We start from the raw sequence: 16,700 nt of genomic DNA on the forward strand, positions 1-16,700 counted from the left end.
GACGATGTATTCAATCGCGACGGAATTTGAGTGTTCCATCGTCAGTAGGAGGCCTTGACCGTTACAATTAACCATTACTTTTGCGTCGGATTCGAAAATCTAGACACACAGGAGACGGAGCATAAGGTGCCCGAGACAGCAATATCCCTTTGGAGACAAGTCGGCTGGAGGTTGATGTATTTAATCTCGACGCAATTTGAGTGTTCCTTCGTCATTAGTAGTTCCTGAACGTTACAATTAACTATCAGTTTTGCGTCGGATTCGAAAATCTAGACTCACAGGAGCAAGACCATTAGGTGCCAAAGACAGCAATAGACCCTTGGTGACAAGTCGGCTGGAGTACGATGTATTGTTTCTCGACGCAATTTGAGTGTTCCATCGTCATTAGGAGGCCATAAACGTTACAATTAACCATCAGTTTTGCGTCGGATTCGAAAATCTAGACTCACAGGAGGCGGACCATAAGGTGCCCGAGGTAGCAATATCCCCTTGTAGACAAGTCGGCTGGAGGACGATGTATTGAATCTCGAAGAAATTTGAATGTTACATAGTCAATGGGAGGCGCTGAAAGTTACAATTAACTATCAGTTATTCGTCGGATTCGAAAATCTAGACTCGCAGGAGAACGACCAAAAGGTTGCCCGAGGCGGGAATAGACCCTTGGAGACAAGTCGGCTGGTAGACGATGTATTGAATCTCGACGCAATTTGAGTGTTCCATCGTCATTAGGAGGCCATGAACGTTACAATTAACTATTAGTTTTGCGTCGGATTCGAAAATCTAGACTCACAGAAGAACTACGATAAGGTGCCAGAGGCAGCAATATCCCGTTAGTGACAATTCGGCGGGAGGACGATGTATTGAATCTAGACGCAATTTGAGTACTCCATCGTAATTAGGAGGCCCTGAACCTTACAATTAACTACAAGTTATGCGTCGGATTTGTTAATCTAGACTGACAGGGGACGAACCACATGGTGCCCGAGGCAGCAATATCCCCTTGGAGGCAAGTAGGCTGGAGGACGATGTATTGAATCTCGACCCAATTTGAGTGTTCCATTGTCATTAGGAGGCCATGAACGTTACAATTAACCATCAGTTTTGCGTCGGATTCGAAAATCTAGACTCACAGGAGGTGGACCATAAGGTGCCCGAGGCAGCAATGTCCCTTGGAGACAAGTAGGCTGGAGGACGATGTATTGAATCGCGACGCAATGTGAGTGTTCCATCGTCATTAGGAGGCCATGAATGTTACAATTAACCATCAGTTTTGCGTCGGATTCGAAAATCTAGACTCACAGGACGCGGACAATAAGGTGCCCGAGGCAGCAATATCCCCTTGTAGACTAGTTGGCTGGAGCACGATGTATTTAATCTCGACGCAATTTGAATGTTCCATCGTCATTAGGAGGCGCTGAACGTTACAATTAACTATCAGTTATGCGTCGGATCCGAAAATCTAGACTCACAGGAGAACGACCATAAGGTGCCCGAGGCAGCAATAGACCCTTGGAGACATGTGGGCTGGAGGACGATGTATTGAATCTCGACGCAATTTGAGTGTTCCTTCGTCATTAGTAGTTCCTGAACGTTACAATTAACTACAAGTTTTGCGTCGGGTTCGAAAATCTAGAATCACAGGAGACGGACCATATGGTGCCCGAGGCAGCAATATCCCCTTGGAGACAAGTCGGCTGGAGGACGATGTATTGAATCTCGACGCAATTTGACTGTTTCATCGTCATTAGGAGGCCCTCAACGTTACAATTAACACCAAGTTAGGCGTCGGATTCGTTAATCTAGACTCACAGGGGACGAAACATATGGTGCCCGAGGCAGCAATATCCCCTTGGAGACAAGTCGGCTGGAGGACGATGTATTGAATCTCGACGCAATTTGAGTGTTCTATCGTCATTAGGAGGCCCTGAACGTTACCATTTACCATTGGTTTTGCGTCGGATTCGAAAAACTAGACTCACAGAAGAACGACGATAAGATGCCCGATGCAGCTATATCCCCATAGAGACAAATCAGCTGGAGGACGATGTATTGAATCTCGACGCAATTTGAGTGTTCCATCGCCATTAGGAGGCCATGAACGTTACAATTAACCATGAGTTTTGCGTCGGATTTCAAAATCTAGACTCACAGGAGGCGGACCATAAGGTGCCCAAGGCAGTGCCCCTTGTAGACAAGTCGGCTGGAGAACGATGTATTGATTCTCGACGCAATTTGAGTGTTATATCGTCATTAGTAGGCGCTGAACGCTATAATTAACTATCAGTTATGCGTCGGATCCGAAAATCTAGACTCACAGGAGAAAGACCATAAGGTGCCTGAAGCAGCGATAGACCCATGGAGACAAGTCGGCTGGAGGACGATGTATTGAATCTAGACGCAATTTGAGTGCTCCATCGTCATTAGGTGGCCATGAACGTTACAATTAACCATCAGTTTTGCGTCGGATTCGAAAATCTGGACTCACAGGAGGCGGACCATAAGGTGCCCGAGGCAGCAATATCCCCTTGTAGACAAGTCGGCTGGAGGACGTAGTATTGAATCTCGACGCAATTTGAATGTTCCATCGTCATTAGGAGGTGCTGAACGTTACAATTAACTATCAGTTATTCGTCGGATTCGAAAATCTAGACTCACAGGAGAACGACCATAAGGTGCCCGAGGCAGGAATAGACCCTTGGAGACAAGTAGGCTGGTGGACGATGTATTGAATCACGACGCAATTTGAGTGTTCCATCGTCATTAGCAGGCCATGACCGTTACAATTAACTATTAGTTTTGCGTCGGATTCGGAAATCTAGACTCACAGAAGAACTACGATAAGGTGCCCGAGGCAGCAATATCCCGTTGGAGACAAGTCGGCGGGAGGACGATGTATTGAATCTAGACGCAATTTGAGTGCTCCATCGTCATTAGGAGGCCCTGAAACTTGCAATTAACTACAAGTTATGCGTCGGATTCGTTAATCTAGACTGACAGGGGACGAACCATATGGTGCCAGAGGCAGCAATATCCCCTTGGAGGCAAGTCGGCTTGAGGACGATGTATTGGATCTCGACGCAATTTGAGTGTTCCATCGTCATTAGGAGGCCCTTAACGTTACAATTAAATATCAGTTTTGTGTCTGATTCGAAAATCTAGACTCACAGGAGACGGACCATATGGTGCCCGAGGCAGCAATATCCCCTTGGAGACAAGTCGGCTGGAGGACGACGTACTAGATCTCGACGCAATTTGAGTGTTCTATCGTCATTAGGAGGCCCAGAACGTTACAATTAACTATTAGTTTTGCGTCGGGTTCGAAAATCTAGACTCACAGAAGAATGACGATAAGGTGCCCGATGCAGCAATATCCCCTTGGAGACAAGTAGGCTGGAGGACGATGTATTGAATGCTGACGCAAATTGAGTGTTCCATAGTCATTAGGAGGCCATGAACGTTACAATTAACTATTAGTTTTGCGTCGGATTCGAAAATCTAGACTCACAGGAGGCGAACCATAAGGTGCCCGCGGCAGCAATATCCCCTTGCAGACAAGTCGGCTGGAGGACGATGTATTGAAGCTCGACGGAATTTGAGTGTTCTATCATCATTAGGAGGCGCTGAACGTTACAATTAACTATCAGTTATGTGTTGCATCCGAAAGTCTAGACTCACAGGAGAACGACCATATGCTGCCCGAGGCAGCAATAGACCCTTGGTGACAAGTGGGCTGGAGGACGATGTATTGAATCTCGACGCAATTTGAGTGTTCCAGCGTCATTAGGAGGCCTTGAACGTTACAATTCACTACTAGTTTTGCGTCGGGTTCTAAAATCTAGACTCACAGGAGACGGACCATATGGTGCCCGAGGCAGCAATATCCCCTTGGAGACAAGTCGCCTGGAAAACGATGTATTGAATCTAAACGCAATTTGAGTGTTCCATCGACATTAGGAGGCACTAAACGTTAGAATGAAATATCAGTTTTGCGTCGGATTCGAAAATCTAGACTCACAGGAGCAAGACCATTAGGTGCCATAGGCAGCAATAGACCCTTGGAGACAAGTCGGCTTTAGGACGATGTATTGAATCGCGACGCAATTTGAGTGTTCAATCGTCATTAGGAGGCCCTTAACGTTGCAATTAACTATCAGTTTTGCGTGGGATTCGAAAACCTAGACTCACTGGAGAACGACCATAAGGTGCCGAGGCAGAAATAGACCCTTGGAGACAAGTCGGGTGGAGGACGATGTATTGAATCGCGACGTAATTTGAGTGTTCCATCGTCATTAGGAGGCCCTCAACGTTACAATTAACTATTAGTTGTGGGTCGGATTCGAAAATCTAGACCCACAGGAGCAAGACCATTAGGTGCCATAAACAGCAATAGACCCTTGGAGACAAGTCGGCTGGAGGCCGATGTATTGAATCGCGACGTAATTTGAGTGTTCCATCGTCATTAGGAGGCCCTTAACGTTACAATTAACTATTAGTTTTGCGTCGGATTCGAAAATCTAGACTCACAGAAGAACTACGATAAGGTGCCCGAGACAGCTATATCCCTTTGGAGACAAGTCGGCTGAAGGACGATGTAATTAATCTCGGCGCAATTTTAGTGTTCCTTCGTCATTAGTAGGTCCTGAACGTTACAATTAACTATCAGTTTTGTGTCGGATTCGAAAATCTATACTCACAGGAGCAAGACCATTAGGTGCCATAAACAGCAATAGACCCTTGGAGACAAGTCGGCTGGAGGCCGATGTATTGAATCGCGACGTAATTTGAGTGTTCCATCGTCATTAGGAGGCCCTTAACGTTACAATTAACTATTAGTTTTGCGTCGGATTCGAAAATCTAGACTCACAGAGGAACTACGATAAGGTGCCCGAGGCAGCAATATCCCGTTAGAGACAAGTCGGCGGGAGGACGATGTATTGAATCTAGACGCAATTTGAGTGCTCAATCGTCATTAGGAGGCCCTGAACCTTAGAATTAACTACAAGTTATGCGTCGGATTCGTTAATCTAGACTGACAGGAGACGAACCATATGTTACCCGAGGCAGCAATATCCCCTTGGAGACAAGTCGGCTGGAGGACGATGTATTGAATCTCTACGCAATTTGAGTGTTCCATCGTCATTAGGAGGCCCTTAACGTTACAATTAAATATCAGTTTTGTGTCGGATTCGAAATCTAGACTCACAGAAGAACGACAATAAGGTGCCCGAGGCAGCAATATCCCCTTGGAGACAAGTAGGCTGGAGGACGATGTATTGAATCTCGACGCAATTTAAGTGTTCTATCGTCATTAGGAGGCGCTGAACATTCCAATTAACTATCAGTTATGCGTCGGATCCGAAAATCTAGACTCACAGGAGAACGACCATAAGGTGCCCGAGGCAGCAATAGACCCTTGGATACATGTGGGCTGGAGGACGATGTATTGAATCTCGACGCAATTTGAGTGTTCCATCGTCATTAGGAGGCCCTGAACGTTACAATTAACTACAAGTTGTGCGTCGGATTCGTTAATCTAGACTCACAGGGGACGAAACATATGGCGCCCGAGGCAGCAATATCCCCTTGGAGACATGTGGGCTGGAGGACGACGTATTGAATCACAACGCAATTTGAGTGTTATATCGTCATTACGAGGACCTGAACGTTACCATTAACCATTAGTTTTGCGTCGGATTCGAAAATCTAGACTCACAGAAGAACGACGATAAGGTGCCCGAGGCAGCTATATCCCCTTAGAGACTGATCGGCTGGAGGACGATGTATTGAATCTCGACGCAATTTGAGTGTTCCATCGTCATTAGAAGGCCACGAACGTTACAATTAACCATCAATTTTGCGTCGGATTCCAAAATCTAGACTCACAGGAGGCGGACCATAAGGTGCCCAAGGCAGTGCCCTTGTAGACAAGTCGGCTGGAGAACGACGTATTGATTCTCGACGCAATTTTAATGTTCTATCGCCATTAGTAGGCGCTGAACGCTATAATTAACTATCAGTTATGCGTCGGATCCGAAAATTTAGACTCACAGGAGAAAGACCATAAGGTGCCCGAAGCAGCAATAGACCCTTGGAGACAAGTCGGCTGGAGGACGACGTACTGTATCTCGACGCAATTTGACTGTTCTATCGTCATTAGGAGGCCCTGAACGTTACAATTAACTATTAGATTTGCGTCGGTTTCGAAAATCTAGTTCACAGAAGAACGACGATAATGTGCACGAGGCAGCAATATGCCCTTGGAGACAAGTAGGCTGGAAGACGATGTATTGAATCTCGACGCAATTTGAGTGTTCCACCGTCATTAGGGGGCCATGTACGTTACAATTAACTATTAGTTTTGCGTCGGATTCGAAAATCTAGACTCACAGAATAACAACGATAAGGTGCCCGAGGCAGCAATATCCCGTTGGAGACAAGTCGGCGGGAGGACGATGTATTGAATCTCGACGCAATTTGAGTGCTCCATCGTCATTAGGAGTCCCTGAACGTTACAATTAACTACAAGTTATGCGTCGGATTCGTTAATCTAGACTCACAGGGGCCGAACCATATGGTGCCCGAGGCAGCAATATCCCCTTGGAGGCAAGTCGGCAGAAGGACGATGTATTCAATCTCGACGCAATTTGAGTGTTCCATCGACATTAGGAGGCCCTTAACGTTACAATTAAATATCAGCTTTGTGTCGGTTTCGAAAATGTAGACTCACAAGAGACGGACCATAAGGTGCCCGCGGCAGCAATATCCCCTTGTAGACAAGTCGGCTGCAGGACAATGTATTGAATCTCGACGCAATTTGAGTGTTCTATCGTCATTAGGAGGCGATGAACGTTACAAATAACTATCAGATATGCGTCGGATCCGAAAATCTAGACTCACAGGAGAACGACCATAAGGTGCCCGAGGCAGGAATAGACCCTAGGAGACAAGTCGGCTGGAGGACGATGTACTGAATCTCGACGCAATTTGAGTGTTGCATCGTCATTAGGAGGCCATGAAAGTTACAATTAACTATCAGTTTTGCGTCGGATTCGAAAATCTAGACTCACAGCATACGGACCATAAGGTGCCCGAGGCAGCAATAGACCCTTGGAGACATGTGGGCTGGAGGACGATGTATTGAATCTCGACGCAATTTGAGTGTTCCATCGTCATTAGGAGGCCCTGAACGTTACAATTAACTACAAGTTTTGCGTCGGGTTCGAAAATCTAGACTCACAGGAGACGGACCATATGGTGCCCGAGGCAGCAATATCCCCTTGGAGACAAGTCGCCTGGAAAACAATGTATTGAATCTCGACGCAATTTGATTGTTCCATCGTCATTAGAAGGCCCTAAACGTTAGAATCAAATATCAGTTTTGCTTCGGATACGAAAATCTAGACTCACAGGAGCAATACCATTAGGTGCCATAGGCAGCAATAGACCCTTGGAGACAAGTCGGCTGGAGGACGATGAATTGAATCGCGACGCAATTTGAGTGTTCCATCGTCATTAGGAGGCAATGAACTTTGCAATTAACTACTAGTTTTGCGTCGGGTTCGAAAATCTAGACTCACAGGAGACGTACCATATTGTGCCCGAGGCAGCAATAGACCCTTGGAGACAAGTTGCCTGCAGGACGATGTATTGACGCTCGACGCAATACGAGTGTTCCATCGTCATTAGGAGGCCCTGAACGTAACAATTAACTATCAGTTTTGTGTCGGATTCGAAAATCTAGACTCCCAGGAGAACGACCATAAGGTGCCCGAGGCAGGAATAGACAATTGGAGACAAGTCGGCTGGAGGACGATGTATTGAATGTCGACGCAATTTGAGTGTTCCATCGTCATTAGGAGGCCATGAACGTTACAACTAACTATTAGTTTTGGGTCTTATACGAATATCTAGACTCACAGAAGTACGACGATAAGGTGCCCGATACAGAAATATCCCGTTGGAGACAAGTCGGCGGGAGGACGATGTATTGATTCTCGACGCAATTTGAGTGCTCCATCGTCATTAGGAGGCCCTGAACATTACAATTAACTACAAGTTATGCGTCGGATTCTTTAATCTAGACTCACAGGGGCTTACCATGTGGTGCCCGAGGCAGCAATATCCCCTTGGAGGCAAGTCGGCTGGAGGACGATGTATTGAATCTCGACACAATTTGAGTGTTCCATCGTCATTAAGAGGCCCTTCACGTTACAATTAAATATCAGTTATGTGTCGGATTTGAAAATCCTGACTCACAGGAGACGAACCATATGGTGCCTGAGGCAGCAATATCCCCTTGGAGACAAGTCGGCTGGAGGACTACGTACAGAATCTCGACGCAATTTGAGTGTTCTATCGTAATTAGGATGCCCTGAACGATACAATTAACTATTAGTTTTGCGTCGGATTCGAAAATCTAGATTCACAGAAGAACGACGATAAGGTGCCCGAGGCAGCAATATCCACTTGGAGACAAGTAGGCTGGAGAACGATGTATTGAATCTCGACGCAATTTGTGTGTTCCATCGTCATTAGGAGGCCATGAACGTTACAATTAACCATCAGTTTTGAGTCGGATGAGAAAATCTAGACTCACAGGAGGCTGACCATAAGGTGCCCGCGGCAGCAATATCCCCTTGTAGACAAGTCGGCTGGAGGACAATGTATTGAATCTCGACGCAATTTGAGTGTTCTATCGTCATTAGGAGGCGCTGAACGTTACAATTAACTATCAGATATGCGTCGGATCCGAAAATCTAGACTCACAGGAGAACGACCATAAGGTGCCCGAGGCAGCAATAGACCTTTGGTGACATGTGGGCCGGAGGACGATGTATTGAATCTCGACGCAATTTGAGTGTTCCATCGTCATTAGGAGGCCTTGAACGTTACACATAACTACAAGTTTTGCGCCGGGTTCGAAAATCTAGACTCACAGGAGACGGACCATATGGTGCCCGAGGCAGCAATATCCCCTTGGAGACAAGTCGCCTGGTGGACGACGTATTGAATCTCGACGCAATTTGAGTGTTCCATCGTCATTAGGAGGTCCTGAACGTTACAATTATCTATCAGTTTTGCGTCGGATTCGAAATTCTAGACTCACAGGAGAAGGACTATTTGGTGCCCGATGCAGCAGTACCCCTTGGAGACAAGTCGGCTGGAGCACGATGTATTGAATCGCTACGCAATTTGAGTGTTCCATCGTCATTAGGAGGCCCTGAACGTTACAATTGACTATCAGATTTGCGTCGGATTCGATAATCTAGACTCACAGGAGAACGACCATAAGGTGCCCGAGGCAGCAATATCCCTTTGGAGACAAGTCGGCTGGAGGACGATGTATTGAATCTCGACGCAATTTGAGTGTTCCTTCGTCATTAGGCGGCCCTGAACGTTAAGATTAACTATTAGTTTGCGTCGGATATGAAAATCTAGACCTACAGAAGAACGACGACAAGATGCCCGAGGTGCAATATCCCCTTCGAGGCAAGTCGCCTGGAAAACGATGTATTGAATCTCGACGCAATTTGAGTGGTCCATCGTCATAAGGAGGCCCTAAACGTTAGAATGAAATATCAGTTTTGTGTCGGATTCGAAAATCTAGACTCACAGGAGACGACCATATGGTGCCCGATGCAGCAATAGCCCCTTGGAGACAAGTCGCCTGGAAAACGATGTATTGAATCTCGACGCAATTTGATTGTTCCACCGTCATTAGAAGGCCCTAAACGTTAGAATGAAATATCAGTTTTGCTTCGGATACGAAAATCTAGACTCACAGGAGCAAGACCATTAGGTGCCATAGGCAGCAATAGACCCTTGGAGACAAGTCGGCTGGAGGACGATGTATTGAATCGCGACGCAATTTGAGTGTTCCATCGTCATTAGGAGGCAATGAACTTTACAATTAACTACTAGTTTTGCGTCGGGTTCGAAAATCTAGACTCACAGGTGACGTACCATATGGTGCCCGAGGCAGCAATAGACCCCTGGAGACAAGTCGCCTGGAGGACGATGTATTGACTCTCGACGCAAGTCGAGTGTTGCATCGTGATTAGGAGGCCATGAAAGTTACAATTAACTATCAGTTTTGCGTCGGATTCGATAATCTAGACTCACTGGAGAACGACCCAAGGTGCCCGAGGTAGCAATAGACCCTTGGAGACAAGTTGCCTGGAGGACGATGTATTGACTCTCGACGCAATACGACTGTTCCATCGTCATTAGGAGGCCCTGAACGTAACAATTAAATATCAGTTATGTGTCGGATTTGAAAATCCTGACTCACAGGAGACGGACCATATGGTGCCCGTGGCAGCAATGTCCCCTTGGAGACAAGTCGCCTGGAAAACGATGTATTGAATCTCGACGCAATTTGAGTGATCCATCGTCATTAGGGGGCCCTAAACATTAGAACGAAATATCAGTTTTTTGTCGGATTCGAAAATCTAGACTCACAGGAGACGGACCATATGGTGCCCGAGGCAGCAATATCCCCTTGGAGGCAAGACGGCTGGAGGACGATGTATTGAATCTCGACGCAATTTGTGTGTTCCATCGTCGTTAGGAGGCCCTTAACGTTACAATTAAATATCAGTTTTTATGTCGGATTTGAAAATCCTTACTCACAGGAGACGGACCATATGGTGCCCGAGGCAGCAATATCCCCATGGAGGCAAGTCGGCTGGAGGACTACGTGCTGAATCTCGACGCTATTTGAGTGTTCTATCGTAATTAGGAGGCCCTGAACGTTACAAATAACTATTAGTTTTGCGTCGGGTTCAAAAATCTAGACTCACACAAAAACGACGATAAGGTGCCCTAGGCAGCAATATCCCCTTGGAGACAAGTAGCCTGGAGGACGATGTATTGAATCTCGACGCAATTTGAGTGTTCCTTCGTCATTAGGAGGTCCTGAACGCTACAATTAACTATCAGTTTTGCGTTGGATTCGAAAATCTAGACTCACTGGAGAGCGACCAAAGGTGCCCGAGGTAGCAATAGACCCTTGGAGACAAGTTGCCTGGAGGACGATGTATTGACTCTCGACGCAATTCGAGTGTTCCATCGTCATTAGGAGGCCTTGAACGTTACAATTAACTACAAGTTTTGCGTCGGGTTCGAAAATCTAGACTCTCAGTAGACGGACCATATGGTGCCCGAGGCAGCAATAGACCCTTGGAGACAAGTCGCCTGGAGGACGATGTATTGACTCGCGACGCAATTCGAGTGTTCCATCGTCATTAGTATGCCCTGAACGTTACAATTAACCATCAGATATGCGACGGATTCGAAAATTTAGACTCACAGGACAACGACAATTAGGAGCCACAGGCAGCAGTAGACCCTTGGAGACAAATCGGCTGGAGGACGATGTATTGAATCGCGACGCAATTTGAGTGTTCCATCGTCATTAGGAGGCCCTGACCGTTACATTTAACCATCAGTTTTGTGTCGGATTCGAAAATCTAGACTCACAGGAGACGGAGCATAAGGTGCCCGAGACAGCTATATCCCTTTTGGAGACAAGTCGGTTGGAGGACGATGTATTGAATCTCGACGCAATTTGAGTGTTCCTTCGTCATTAGGAGGTCCTGAACGTTACAATTAACTATCAGTTTTGCGTCGGATTCGAAAATCTAGACTCACAGGAGCAAGACCGTTAGGTGCCAGAGACAGTAGTAGACCCTTGCAGACAAGTCGGATGGAAGACGATGTATTGAATCGCGAAGCAATTTGAGTGTTCCATCGTCTTTAGGAGGCCATGAACGTTACAATTAACTATCAGTTTTGCGTCGGATTCGAAAATCTAGACTCACTGGAGAACGACTATAAAGTGCCCGAGGTAGCAATAGACCCTTGGAGACAAGCCGCCTGGAGGACGATGTATTGACTCTCGACGCAATTCGAGTGTTCCATCGTCATTAGGAGGCCCTGAACATTACAATTAACTATCAGATTTGCGTCGGATTCGAAAATCTAGACTCCCAGAAGAACGACAATTAGGTGCCACAGGCAGCAATAGAACCCTGGAGACAAGTCGGCTGGAGGACGATGTATTGAATCGCGACGCAATTAGAGTGTTCCATCGTCATTAGGAGGCCCTGACCGTTACAACAATCAGTTTTGCGTCGGATTCGAAAATCTAGAACCACAGGAGACGGAGCATAAAGTGCCCGAGACAGCAATATCCCTTTGGAGACAAGGCGGCTGGAGGACAATGTATTGAATCTCGACGCAATTTCAGTGTTCCATCGTCATTAGGAGGTCCTGAACTTTACAATTAACCATCAGTTTAGCGTCGGATTCGAAATTCTAGACAAACAGAAGAAGGACTATATGGTGCCCGAGGCAGCAATATCCCCTTGGAGACAAGTCGGCTGGAGGACAATGTATTGAATCTCGACACAATTTGAGTGTTCTATCGTCATTAGGAGGCGCTGAACGTTACAAATAACTATCAGTTATGCGTCGGATCCGAAAATCTAGACTCACAGGAGAACGACCATAAGGTGCCCGAGGCAGCAATAGACCCTTGGAGACAAGTGGGCTGGAGGACGATGTATTGAATCGCGACGCAATTTGAGTGTTCCATCGTCATTAGGAGGCCCTGACCGTTACAACAATCAGTTTTGCGTCTGATTCGATAATCTAGACTCACAGGAGAACGACTATAAGGTGCCCGAGGCAGCAATATAGCCTTAGAGACAAGTCGGCTGGAGGACGGTGTATTGAATCTCGACGCAATTTGAGTGTTCCATCGTCATTAGGAGGCCCTTAACGTTACAATTAAATATCAGTTTTGCGTCGGATTCGAAAAGCTAGACTCACAGGAGCAAGAACATTATTTGCCAGAGGCCGCAATTGACCCTTGGAGACATGTCGGCATATGGACGATGTATTGAATCGCGACGCAATATGAGTGTACCATCGTCATTAGGAGGCCATGACCGTTACAATTAACCATCAGTTTTGCGTCGGATTCGAAAATCTAGACTCACAGGAGACGGAGCATAAGATGCCACAGGCACCAATAGACGCTTGGAGACAAATCGGTTGGAGGACGATGTATTGAATCGCGACGCAATTTTAGTGTTCCATTGTCATTAGGAGGCCTTGACCGTTACAATTAACCATCAGTTTTGGGTCGGTTTCGAAAATCTAGACTCACAGGAGACGGAGCATTTGGTACCCGAGACAGCAATATCTCTTTGGAGACAAGTCGGCCGGAGGAAGACGTATTGAATCTCGACGCAATTTGAGTGTTCCATCGTCATTAGGAGGTCCTGATCGTTACAATTAACTATCAGTTTCGCGTCGGATTCGAATATCTAGACTCACAGGAGACGGACCTCATGGTGCCCGAGGTAGCAATATCCCGTTTGAGACAAGGCGGCGGGTGAACGACGTATTGATTCTCGACGTAATCTGAGTGTTCCATCGTCATTAGGAGGCCCTGAACGTTACAATTAACTATCAGATTTGCGTCGGATTCGAAAATCTAGACTCACAGGAGACGAACCTATGGTGCCTGAGGCTGTAGTATCCCCTTGTAGACAAGTCGGCTGGAGGACAATGTATTGAATCTCGACGCAATTTGAGTGTTCTATCGTCATTAGGAGGCGCTAAACGTTACAATTAGCTATCAGTTATGCGTCGGATCCGAAAATCTAGACTCACAGGAGACGGATCATATGGTGCCCGAGGCAGCAATAGACCCTTGGAGACAAGTCGCCTGGAGGACGATGTATTGACTCTCGACGCAATTCGAGTGTACCATCGTCATTAGGAGGCCATGACCGTTGCAATTAACCATCAGTTTTGCGTCGGATTCGAAAATCTAGACTCACAGGAGACGGAGAATAAGGTGCCCCAGACAGCAATATCCCTACGGAGACAAGTCGGCTGGAGGACGATGTATTGAATCTCGACGCAATTTGAGTGATCCTTCGTAATTAGGAGGTCCTGAACGTTACAATTAACAATCATTCTTGCGTCGGATTCGTAAATGTAGACTCACAGGAGCAAGACCATTTGGTGCCACAGACAGCAATATCACTTTGGAGACAAGTCGGCTGGAAGACGATGTATTGAAACGCGACGCAATTTGACTGTTCCATCGTCATTAGAAGGTCCTGAACGTTACAATTAACTATCAGTTTTGCGTCCGATTCGAAATTTTAGACTCACTGGCGAAGGACTATATGGCGCCTGAGGCAGCAATATCCCCTTGGAGACAAGTCGGCTGGAAGACGATGTATTGAAACGCGACGCAATTTGACTGTTCCATCGTCATTAGAAGGTCCTGAACGTTACAATTAACTATAAGTTTTGCTTCCGATTCGAAATTCTTGACTCACAGGAGAACGACCATAAGGTGCCCGAGGCAGCAATATCCGCTTAGAGTCAAGTCGGCTGGAGGACGATGTATTGAATCTCGAAGCAATTTCAGTGTTCCATCGTCATTAGGAGGTCCTGATCGTTACAATTAACTATCAGTTTTGTGTCGGATTCGAAAATCAAGACTCACAGGAGACGGACCTCATGGTGCCCGAGGCAGCAATATCCCGTTGGAGACAAGGCGGCGGGTGGACGACGTATTGACTCTCGACGTAATTTGAGTGTTCTATCGTCACTAGGAGGCCCTGAAAGTTACAATTAACTATTAGTTTTGCGTCGGATTCGAAAATCTAGACTCACAGCAGCAAGTCAATTAGGTGCCAAAAGCAGCAATTGACCCTTGGAGACAAGTCGGCTGGAGATCGATGTATTGAATCACGACGCAATTTGAGTATTCCATCGTCATTAGGAGGCCCTGACCGTCACAATTAACTATTATTTTTGCGTCGGATCCGAAAATCTAGACTCACAGAAGAACGACGATATGGTGCCCGAGGCAGCAATATCCCTTTGGAGACAAGTCGGCTGGAGGACGAAGTATTGAATCTCGACGCAATTTGAGTATTCCATCGTCATTAGGAGGCCATGAACGTTACAATTAACCATCAGTTTTGCGTCGGATTCAAAAATCTAGACTGACAGGAGAATGACCATAAGGTGCCCGAGGCAGCAATATCCCGTTGGAGACAAGGCGGCGGGTGGACGATGTATTGAATCTCGAAGCAATTTTAGTGTTCTATCGTCATTAGGTGGCGCTGAACGTTATAATTAACTATCAGTTATGCGTCGGATCCGAAAATCTAGTCTCACAGGAGAACGACCATAACGTGTCCGAAGCAGCAATAGACCCTTGGAGACAAGTCGGCTGGAGGACGACGTATTGAATCTCGAAGCAATTTGAGTGTTCTATAGTCATTAGGAGGCCCTGAACGTTACAATTAACTATTAGTTTTGCGTCGGATTCGAAAATCTAGACTCACAGAAGAACGACGATATAGTACCCGAGGCAGCACTATCCCCTTGGAGACAAGTCGGCTGGAGGACGATGTATTGAATCTCGACGCAATTTGAGTGTTCCATCGTCATTAGGAGGCCATGAACGTTACAATTAACCATCAGTTTTGCGTCGGATTCGAAAATCTAGACTCACAGGAGAATGACCATAAGGTGCCCGAGGCAGCAATAGACCCTTGGAGACAAGTCGGCTGGAGGACGATGTATTGAATCTCGACGCAATTTGAGTGTTCCTTCGTCATTAGGAGTCCCTGAAAGTTAGCATTAATTATCATTTTTGCGTCGGATTCGAAAATCTAGACTCACAGGAGACGGACCACATGTTGCCCGAGGCAGCAATATCCCGTTGGAGACAAGGCGGCGGATGAACGATGTATTGAATTTCGAAGCAATTTGAGTGTTCAATCGTCATTAGGAGGCGCTGAACGTTACAATTTACTATCAGTTATGCGTCGGATCCGAAAATCTAGACTCACAGGAGAACGACCATAAGGTATCCGAAGCAGCAATAGACCCTTGGAGACAAGTCGGCTGGATAACGACGTATTGAATCTCGAAGCAATTTGAGTGTTCTATTGTCATTAGGAGGCCCTGAACGTTACAATTCACTATTAGTTTTGCGTCGGATTCGAAAATCTAGACTCACAGATGAACGAGGATAAGATGCCCGAGTAAGCAATATCACCTTGGAGACAAGTCGGCTGGAGGACGATGTATCGAATCTCAACGCAATTTGAACGCTCTATCGTCATTAGGAGGCGCTGAACGTTACAATTAACTATCAGTTATGCCTCGGATCCGAAAATCTAGACTCACAGGAGAACGACCATAAGGAGCCCGATGCAGCAATAGACCGTTGGAGACAAGTCGGCTGGAGGACGATGTATTGAATCTCGACGCAATTTGAGTGTTCCATCGTCATTAGGAGGCCCTGATCGTTACAATTAACTACAAGTTTTGCGTCGGATTCGAAAATCTAGACTCACAGGAGACGGAACATATGGCGCCCGAGGCAGCAATATCCCCTTGGGGACAAGTCGGCTGGAAGACGATGTATTGAATCTCGACACAATTTGAGTGTTCCATGGTCATTAGGAGGCCCTCAACGTAACAATGAACCATCAGTTTTTCGTCGGATTCGAAAATCGAGACTCTCAGGAGACGGAGCACAAGGTGCCCGAGACAGCAATATCCCTTTGGAGACAAGTCGGCTGGTGGACGATGTAATGAATCTCGACGCAATTTGAGTTTTCCATCGTCATTAGGAAGTCCTCAAGGTTACA

This window comes from Schistocerca americana, chromosome 4 (genome assembly GCF_021461395.2).
Source record: "Schistocerca americana isolate TAMUIC-IGC-003095 chromosome 4, iqSchAmer2.1, whole genome shotgun sequence".
Taxonomy (NCBI): Eukaryota; Metazoa; Arthropoda; class Insecta; order Orthoptera; family Acrididae; genus Schistocerca; species Schistocerca americana.